Here is a 10,016-nt window from a genome sequence, read left to right as displayed (position 1 = left end):
CAAGTGAGTCCACTTACACTGAAGGTGGTACACCTGGAAGTCGGGAAGCCTTCTGATTGGTTGGCCTTGATGTCTTGGTGGGTGGTACCTCACGTTGCTTCCCACAGCTGCACAGCCGCAGAATGCTAACAGCTAACAGGAAGTGTAGGTCTGTTTATTTCCTGCGTTTCTATCTTACATGTTCTTCAAGGTGAAAAACAGTTTCTTCTGGTCTCCCGCACTGCATCAACACTTCAGCAAGCGACGGCGCAGACAGTTAAATAAAGACAAAAGTTCGGTCACTACAAATGCCACGTCTCCATACCTAACTGGTGAATCCCGTATCATTCTCAGCTCTCTAACGCGTGTCAGTGCAGGGAAGTTTAAAGCAGGAAAAAAAAACAGGAAAAATCCCATGTTGGACCCCGATGACTTGGCTTCTTTCACGACATTTCATGTGCACGATTGCCGAAATCAGATGCGTGACAGCCGATCAAACTGCAGCGCCATAATGAGTGATGAATACCCCCCTCCTCCCCCCCCCGTCACCCCCACACATAAGAAAAGTGCTCGGAAGGCAGTCAAACCGGGATACTCACACATTACAACCTCCCACGACCGTGACCTCCGCCCCCGCCGTCTTCCAACTCTCTCCCGCTCCTTCTCCTTTTCTGCCTTCTGTTGCCTCATCTCTCTCTCTCTCTCTCTCTCTCTCCCTCTCGCTCTCTCTCTCTCTTCTTTTTTTTGCCTTTTTACCCTCGTCTCGTTGGTGTAAGTAAGCGGCTTAAAACACCTACAGGGTGTGACATCGGGGGTCCCCACGCGCCTCCAAATGCAGTCAAGTGCGGGCGGCTGAAAAGGAGACGTGTTTTCATCCGTCTATTCTCCGCCGCTGCGCCGCTCCGCCTGGCACGGACGGCGCGAGTGTGGTGACGGCGAAGCCAAGGCTGTCCCCTCACATTAGCCAGGGCTGAGCCAGACAAGCCGTCTTCCCCCCCTCTCCCCCTCCCCGCTTCCCGCAAAAGGCTTGTCCTCCGCCGCTCATCTCAGCGTCTCAGCGTAACCCCCCCCCCCCCCATCACCACCACCTCCACACACCTCCTGCCTTTCTCTTCTCTTCCTCTCATCCTTTTTTTTCTTTGCTCTCCTCTCCCTCTGCCGGCTTAGCGCTGCCGTGGGCACCGGTCCCCCAATCTCCAAGGTGATTATGACAAAAAAAAAAAAGAAAACGGAAAAAAACCCAACGACCCCCAAGAGACGGGGGCCAGGAGAGATAAGAAAGAAAGAGGAGGATGGCGGCGGGAGCGAGCGAGGAGAAGGAGGAGGAGGAGGAGGAGGAGGAGGAGGAGGAAGGGATTGGAGATGGATGATGTAACGAGGAATTTTGGCTGCACTCGATGATTTTCGGTCGAGAGTTTCCGAAGCAGCAGTTTGTGTCAAGCCACCGCAATCTCGTCCCGTTATCTCGCAATGACTGTCTTTATTTGTGCGGGTTGCGGCTAAGTAGGAAGTAGTCAAGTGTAAGAGGCGCTTTATTTGATTTACAATGGCTGCTTTTTCTTTGTTTTTTCAAACACAGGTTGCACAAGGTTGAAAGTGTAACAATACATTTGGCCTCTCCATCGCTGACTGTTTATTTGGTGATTGGAGATTAGTGTGACTTCTGACCAGCGTTTTTATCCATCCATCCATCCATCATCCTTCCATTTGTGTTTTATCGCTACCGATCGGGGTTGCTGGAGCCTCTCCCGGCTGTCTTAGGCACGACGATGAAGTTACATCCTGCATGTCACCAGTGTCATCACGTTTGGTTAAAGTCCACCAGCAATTTGTCAGAATATGTAAATACGCCTGCTGGCTTTAGTTGGTAATTTAGGCTCCTGTCACTTGTGACTCTGTTCGAGCCGTCTTCATTAATCTTGGTTCTAATGGCATGGATATAGATAGATAGATTGATAGATAGATAGATTGATAGATAGATAGATAGATGGATGGATAGATGGATAAATAGATAGATAGATGGATAGATAGATAGATAGATCCTACATGTAAGTAGCCAATAGATTCCATCCTTCTCCCTTCCCATCGACGAGGGGGGTCAAACATAATTTGTTGTGATGCACGGTGGGGTCGCGACCCCTCGCGGTCACCTGGGGTCAAATGAAACTGTAGCGCCGAGCTTGGAGAAGGTCATTAAAGAGGCCGAGGCCTGGTGGGGGTGGTGGGGGTAGGGGGAAGCTGAACGAGGGCCGCCGTTAACCCCTTCCCCTGCCTCGGCAGCGGGGGTGGGGGCGAGGGGAGTGAGGAAGGAAACGCGCCGGAGAGGGAGAAGAGACAAGAGGTCACGCTATTGTAGCGTAGCAACCCCGGTTTGAGTGTGGGTTGAGGCGAGCGGTAATATATAATATTGCTGAGAGGTTGGACGGCTGTGGAGAACCTTTTAAGACGGACGCGGAAAAGAGAGGCGCTCTCTGTGAATGCGGGGGCGGTTGGTGGGGGGGTTGGGAGGGGGGCGTCGGGGAGAGGGGAGGTGGGGGTGACGGAGTCGGCGGAGAAGAAAAGAGGAAAAGAAGCAGGAGACAGGGAGAGAGAGAGGGAGAGAGAGCGAGAGAGGCCACAGCCCACATCTCCATCCTCCCCCTCTTGCTCGTGCAGGTCTCCCTCCTTCCCGTTCGTCCCCTCCCACCTCTCCTCACCCCCCACGCCCCCCCCCCACCCCTCCTCCGTACGGCGCATCATTAAAACAAGCAGAGTAGTGTTCAGAGAGCGGGGCTGCACTGAGACGGTGACCTCCACAATAAGAAGATGTTCTTGCTTCGGGGTAGAGAAGGTTGTTTTGTACTCTCTCTGTCTCTCTCTGTCTCTCTCCGTCTCTCTCTCTCTCTCTCTCGCGCGCGTTTCCTACTACTTACAATGAAGCAAATGAGATTTAGTAGGAGTGGGGGTTGGCGGGGGTGGGGTGGGTGGGTTTTGGAGTAGGTGGGGTGGGCGGGCGAGCGAGCGGAGGACGGGATCAAGAGGGTAGACGTGCAGAGAGGGAGGGAGGGAGAGAGAGACGGAGGAGATGCGCAGAGGCAGAGAGGAGGGCGGTTTAATGCAAGACTCATAACGCTGAGAGAGAAGATACGATAAACAGGAAGAGAGCCAACCCCCCCCCCCCTCACCCGCACACCATCACCCCCCCGCCACTACCAAGCGAAGAGCCTGGAAAGAGTCTGAGAGACGGGGGGAGATGAGGAGGTGAAATCTCTGATATTCTGTCCTGGACGCCTGAAAACCCGGCTGTTTGTCATCCAGGAGGGCGGGGTGGGTGGAGTTAGGGTGGAGGGGGGGGGGGGGATTGAGGGAACGTGTTTCCTCGGCAGGATGCAGGCGGCGGGGGTGGCGAGGGGGGTCAGCCAGGAGTCGTCCTCATCAAAGATAAGCAGCGGCTTGAGGGGGGGATCGGAGTGGAGAGCCGCCTGCCCTCCGAACCCCCCCCCCCCACACCCGACCCCCCCCGAGAGGAATCCCTGCAGGTGACATGAGGACATCCACCATGAGCCCACCAACCACCACCACCAGCCTTGCGCAGGAGTGAGGTGCGTGGGCAGCGAGCGTGCGGCTCACTTCCTCTCACCCCCCCCCCCCCTCCCACTCCCCCACTGGATGATTCTACGGCCCCTTTAAATCCAATAACCTCAGATCCATCGCCTGGCGTCGTTTGCTCCTTCGCTCATTTGCACTTTTCTTTGACGAACCTCCGCTCGCCTCCCTTTCGAGGAAAAATATTTCAAAAAATTCTCCATCCCTCCATCCTGTCCGCCCTCCCTTCCTCTTTATTTGCACTTTCCTCCTCCCTCGAGGGAAGAGCCTTTATATGAGCCTCGTCTGCTTTTTCCTTTTTGTTTTTTTTGTTTTTATTGCCCCCCGCCCCCGCCCCCGCCACCCCAATTCTGATTTGAGTATCGGCGAGCTGCACCTTCGCGCGCATTGTTGCCTCGCACCTTGTGCCAGATATCCCCTTTGTGCAGCCTTCCCCCATCCCCTGCCTGCACCTGGTGGAGATAGTGCTCCTTCAGCTGCAGGCTCTGCTCCCTATACAAGGAGGGCGATGATGGCACGAGCGCCGCACAGCTGTTCCCCTCAGTAAATTGATAGTGAAGGGTAGTGGATGGGGCTTTGAAAGCGCCTTGTGCTATTTTTATGACAAATGTAGATTTTCTTTTTTTTTTTTTTTTTTTGCTTTCCCTACCCTGTTTGATTCGGTGCGACCAATTACGCCACGCGTTCAGGTTCCACCCTTGGGGGAGTGGGGCAACAAATTATTGCTCAACTTTTTTTTTTCTTTTTTGAAAAAAAAAGCCTCCTTCTTAAGGCCCTCTGTACACAAGACAATGAACGCCTTTGTGTGGGAAGTCAGCAGTCCAACGCCACACTGCCACATAGTTACGTATGTGCTGGGGATATTTCACTTTCGGTTAAAGTTTTGGCGATTTAAACACAAAGTGCCTCCTCATCACCACACACACCCATTCAACTTTCAAAGGCCACGTGAGAGTCCCTTGTAGAACATTGTCTGTGCTTTGCTTCATAGGCTGCGTTTCCATTACCACTACAATTGCGCAAAATCCAAATATCGCAATAAAAAAAACTGGTAATGGAAACACCTAAACTTAGAAAAAAAACGCTCAAATATGGCTAAAAGGTTCTGACGCTCTCATGAGGTGGTTTCTCAGACGTATCGATACACAGGTATTTGGCAAAAGTGTCCTGGAAACACTTTTTTTTTTTTTTCGCATTTACACGTCAGCGGACGTGACGTACGAGGTCAGGTCCAGTTCACTTCAAGGGAAAAATGGAGCGTTATGATTGGACGGAGGAGGAGAAGAGTTAATCAAAGAGAAAAATATAACAACCATTCTTGACAGCAAACAAACGTAAACAAACAAAAACAAACGTAATTCTCGTAGAATCTTGTTGGCCCTCTTACAAGAATTACGGCTTGCGCGCTTTACGCCATTTAATGGGAACCCCGGGTAGTTGCAATTGTACTTTGTTGAAATTTTGGAAATATCGCTTTTATTTTTTCCAAACACTGTCATGGAAACGCAGCTATAGATAAACTCCTTGTCATGCCTGAGGGATTTGACAATTTTTTTTTGATTTTGTCATTTCATCGCCAGCTTATTAACATTTCAAACAAAGATCAACTTCTTAGAGTGCAAGTTGGCATAGTAGTAGTACGGTTTCCAGTTTCAATCACGTTGAGTCAAAGCCAAAATGTTTCGCTTTTTTTTGGTTTTAGTAGGTAGCACTGCAGACGCGCAGTGATATGAATCACTCGCAACTGCCCTGAATTCATTGAATATCTGAATTTTGAAGTTGAATGGCTGTCAATTTGGGATGGGGTGGCACTTTATTGTTTGATTGCAATTATTCACACGCTACACTACAAATGATCTATTTGGTATGATACTTCATTTCTCCACAGCTAATCCTTGGTGTTCATCTTTGCTGTCCGTGCCTTTAGTTCTTCATATCAAGTGTGAGATGTTGCCGCCTCCTCCTCCTCCACTCCCCCCCCTCCCCCTTAACTTCTTCTACTACTTATACACCTCCCTCGCTCCGTATCCAACTTTGGCTGTCAGCTCTCTCACATATTTCTGCCCACCAAATTGTTGTCAACAGATTTGCATTCACACTTGTGTACGGTACGGGCATAATGTCTCCCTGTAGAAGTGGTCGTGGCAGATTGGATCGCAATCCATTCCTCAAAGTGTGTCAGGTGTGTTTTAGACTTGCTTTATGGAGATTCTACCAAATCCAATGTATTTCAGTGGCAGGTGTAAATGGGGGCCCAAAGTCCCCTTTTTACTCCCCCCACCTCCATTTTCTTCAGTCGAAATTTTTTTCACAAGCGGATCTGGTTTTACTTCCTGTTCCTGGCAAAAAAACCTGTGTTTTCCACACTGTGTCCGCTGTTTTGGTGCTCACTTCCCCGGCCTGTGTGAGAAACTTTGCAAAGTGAAGACGCTGAGGCTCTCTCTGATCCTTTTCAAGTGAGTCTGCCTTGAGTGCGAAAGAGAAAAAAGGAAAAAGATCAAGACAATCGAGCGACCGTCCCCGTTGGGTGAGCAACAGTCCGGTCTGACTCAGTGACCTCCCCGACTCCCCAATGCAAACGCATGACAAAGCCATTGCTGTGTGTCAGAAGGACTTGTCTCTTGGTGCACGCACACACACAAACGCGATGTGCACACGCCCAGATACAGAATTCTCTCTTCCCCCTCTGCTGCTCCCTCCTGAGTGGATTGTTGTGATGAGTGTTCCCAGGGATGAATACACGTGTAAGTGGCCTAATGACGCCTAAATCCACCCATGAGCAGACAAAGTGAAAAGCGAGGGATGGGTCGGGGGGAGCGGCGGGGGTGTTTGGAATGGATTTGAGGAGGTGGTGCAGGGGTGGGAGTGTGCGTCTGTGTGTGTATGCGTGGGGTAGTCCGGGGTCACGCTTGTCGTGTCAAGTCGGATTGGAAGGCCACGCTGGCGTGAGGCAGGGAGCGCAGCTTTGAGTAAAGCAGCTTGTTTCGGCCAGGGATTGTGTTTGCGGACCGTACTCCGGGAGAGAGAGAGTTGGAGGGAGAGAGAGCTCGACACACAGGGAGCGAGAGAGAGAGAGAGAGAGAGATGTGCCCGGGCATTACAGACCTACATCCATAATCCACATGGCCTGACATTCTCCGTTATCCGGCCCCTCAGCAGCCCAAAACCGGCCAGACCAATGGAAGTGTGGTTCTAGTCCCTGCTGTGTCATGGTACACACACACACACACACACAGAATACTACATGCGCTGGGTGCCATCCGCTCTCTTCCCCATAAACTTTTCCTACTTCCCCAAACCTACAATGAGTCCTCGTCAGAGCACTTCTACTCTCATTTCCTAAGAAACAGTCGGATCCTCCACAGTTCCTCAATGCTACAGACGGTGACATATTTGGATGGACCGCATGAACTAGCAGTGGCACAAAAAAACAAAACAAAACAGTAAACACTCACTTATTTCTTCTTCTTCTTCTTCTTTTTTTTGGCTGTGGATTCACAATTTCTAACAATTCAAACATATTCATATGACAGTTAAACCATTCATTTTTTTTTAAGATTACAGTTTGGTATTTAGTAAAAGAGTGATGCTTGGGCAATGTCTTATCACAGTACAGAGATGCATTTGAGTTCAACAAGAAGCTACTTTGCCACAAAAAACGCTAGATGCTTTAAAGAACAATATAACAAGAGTGCAAGTAAAGAAGAATTGCTAACAGCTCTCGACAGACTTTTTTTTTTTTTTTTTTTACTTTCCAACTTTGATCCAACAAGCCTCTGATTTAATAGATTTCTTTGACCCTGTTCAGAGGCCAGGGTTGTCAACCACCAGTCAAACGTTGTATAATTTCATATAGAGCGGTTCAAATAGCTCCACCTTGACTGGCTCCAACTGGAAAGATGTGTTTGCAAATTGTTGCATTAGTATTAATCTTGGACACACTGGGCTTTTGCTTTTCACTCTCAGAATATATTTTAAAGTAATTTTCATCAGCTTTCAAACTTTACTTGGGAAAGTCTTTGCCCAGAGTTGCAATTATACTTTTCTAAAGTGATGTGAAGACTCAGAATACATCTTTCACACATCACTATTTCTGGTCTCTGGCTTTACCCTTTAGAAATGCTGGTAGTTGTCGTAGAAATTCAGTATTTTTATGAAGCTTAGTTACCCCATCATGGTTCAATTATCTATTATCTATTGTCTATTCATCATGGGATTTTTGTCAAACACTTTGTAAACTGTATAGGGGCCTGGGAAGCAGTTGGCTTTTGATACTGTTTAAGTGATTTGCACTGGGAATTTTTCTATTTTTTTTTCAATGCTTGTGTGGGTTTGTGCCACTAGTTCTTAACCATATTTATGCGGTGACGGCAAAGATCTGAAAGTAGCTGAGTAATTGGACTCCCATTTGTTGCAAGTGTTTTAGGGAAAGACACTTGCCACACGTTTGTTTTTTTTGTTTTGTTTTTTTTGTTCTTGTTTGTCTGTCACCTTGTGATTTCCCCTACCGTGAAGGAAAATGTCAGAGCAGGAAGAGAGAAAACAAATCCAAATATCAAAGAGAGTGATCAAGATTGGGCGGAATTACCCTTGACTTTTTTGTTGTTGTCACGGCTCATCACATGCCCGTGGAAGGTGTTTTCCAGCCACCAAAGTGACCAAAGGCGCTGCTGTTTTCATGTTGCTGCCACAAGAGGGGGTTGTCCTCGGTGAGCCCCAGGTCCTCAGTGAACAGCCAGCCCTATGGCAACAGACTGGACCACCCCTCACGCCTCCAACATGATGAACCTCTGGGGAGTCCAGACACCAAACCCCCAACAAATCTGATGACAACAAAATACAGGAAACCCCCATAAATCTGACGATTATTATTATTATTATTATTATTATTATTATTATTATTATTATTATTTAAAGGTTAATCTTATTGTACCAGGCTAGTGTCTCTGACAAAGACCCATCCGAGATCAGATGGATGCGCGCTGCGTGTGCGCTCACGTTGTCTCATTTCCTGACTCTGCCCAGGGAGAGAGAGAGAGAGAGAGAGAGAGAGAGAGAGAGGGAGAGAGAGAGGAGATACGGGGACACGGGGAGAGAGACAGATAGAGAGTGTAGTGGTGGGGGGGAGGAAGAGACAGAGAGAGACATGCACAGAAGAGGAGGAGGTGGAGGTGGAGGAGGAGGGGGAGGCTCCTGGTAGCGAGACGCGGAAAAGCGAAGAAAGCTGGGGAGGAAATAAGAGAAAGAACCAAAGGGGCAGAAGAAGAACAAGAAGTAGTAGTAGTAGTAGAAGAAGAAGAAGAAGAAGAACGCGAAGAAGAGCTGAGCAGTGGGAGAAACCTCAGCTGGAGGTGGTGGTGGGGGAGGACTAACACTTCACAGAGAGAGAGAGATAGAGAGAGGGATAGAGAGAGAGAGAGAGAGAGAGAGAGAGAGAGAGAGAGAGAGAGAGCACCCAGGGGAGACGGAGCTCTCGGACATCACCCTGCTCCCCTCTCCCAACGGCTGTCACCGCACATTGGACTCCGACGGAGCGACACCGCGTCCAAGCAGCCCCCGGAGCCAGACCCCATGGGGTAACAGGTATGTCTGACTTCCGCGTCTCTGCCAGTGCCAGCGGTCGCATCAGCATTCAGCCCCAGCTGCCTGCACAGGCTGCGGGCAGGCGAGGCGGGCAAGGCGGGCAGGTCGCCCTCACGTTTCATTCAGCAGCGCTGCATGTCCATGCCAAACAATTAGTTTCCTCCGCTTCTCTCGCTCACCGCCGACAGCTGAGTTGGTGCTGCGCGCAGGTTGAGGGGGTGGCGGCGGGCTGCTGGGGGAGACGTGACACAATGCAACTCTTCTTCTTCTTCTTCTTCTTCTTCGTCTTCTTCTTCTTCTTCTTCATCGGGGGGATTTGTTGCATTACTGTTAGTGGAAGCAAAGGGGGAAGCAAAGGCCCGTCTGTCTGTTTGTCTATCTGTCCGTGTTTGGGTGTTACGTTTCCGGATCACCTACTCAAATAAACGTGCGGTGTAATTTTTCTGACAGGTTTCTAAGCAGCCGGGGCGACTCAGTCTGAAAGTCCGCCTACCTGCTCCATACGTGACAGCCAGCTGTCTGTCGGCGCTTGTTGATACCGAGAGAAGCTGTCACCGTCACCCCTCGCGCGCAGGCAGGAACCGAAGCCGAACAACATTTTAGCCCCGTCGGTGAACGAAAACTTGCGGCTCGTCTGGCTGTGTGTAAGACGAGCCGGTGATTGGGCGATGATGATGATGATGATGATGATGTATTTCGGAATGGCAGCGGCGTTTGGACCGTGTGTGTTATTATTTCGGAGTGTCCGTCTTTAACCTGCCGCCGCTGTTGCTCCTCGCTCCGCGGGTCACGTCTCATTCAGTGTGTCAGCCGCGTTACCGCGTGTCGGCACAATTAAACGCGAGACACTTGCTTCAGTTTTTTCTCGT

At 49.8% G+C, this 10,016-nt stretch overlaps 1 protein-coding gene across 1 annotated transcript in view; it reads left to right on the top strand.

Annotated features, from left to right (window-relative positions):
* The first annotated feature begins 8,694 nt into the window (after window positions 1-8,694).
* zbtb46 (zinc finger and BTB domain containing 46) overlaps window positions 8,695-10,016 on the top strand; it is a 68,776-nt gene continuing 67,454 nt past the window's right edge. Inside the window, exon 1 of the mRNA XM_076028506.1 lies at window positions 8,695-9,147. The gene's annotated coding sequence lies outside the window, so the exon portion shown is untranslated. The remainder of the gene's footprint in view (window positions 9,148-10,016) is intronic.

This window comes from Nelusetta ayraudi, unplaced genomic scaffold (genome assembly GCF_046127955.1).
Source record: "Nelusetta ayraudi isolate G7.1 ecotype Tasmania unplaced genomic scaffold, CSIRO-AGI_Nayr_v1 ptg000024l, whole genome shotgun sequence".
Classification (NCBI taxonomy): Eukaryota; Metazoa; Chordata; class Actinopteri; order Tetraodontiformes; family Monacanthidae; genus Nelusetta; species Nelusetta ayraudi.
This window is presented reverse-complemented; position numbering and strand designations above follow the sequence as displayed.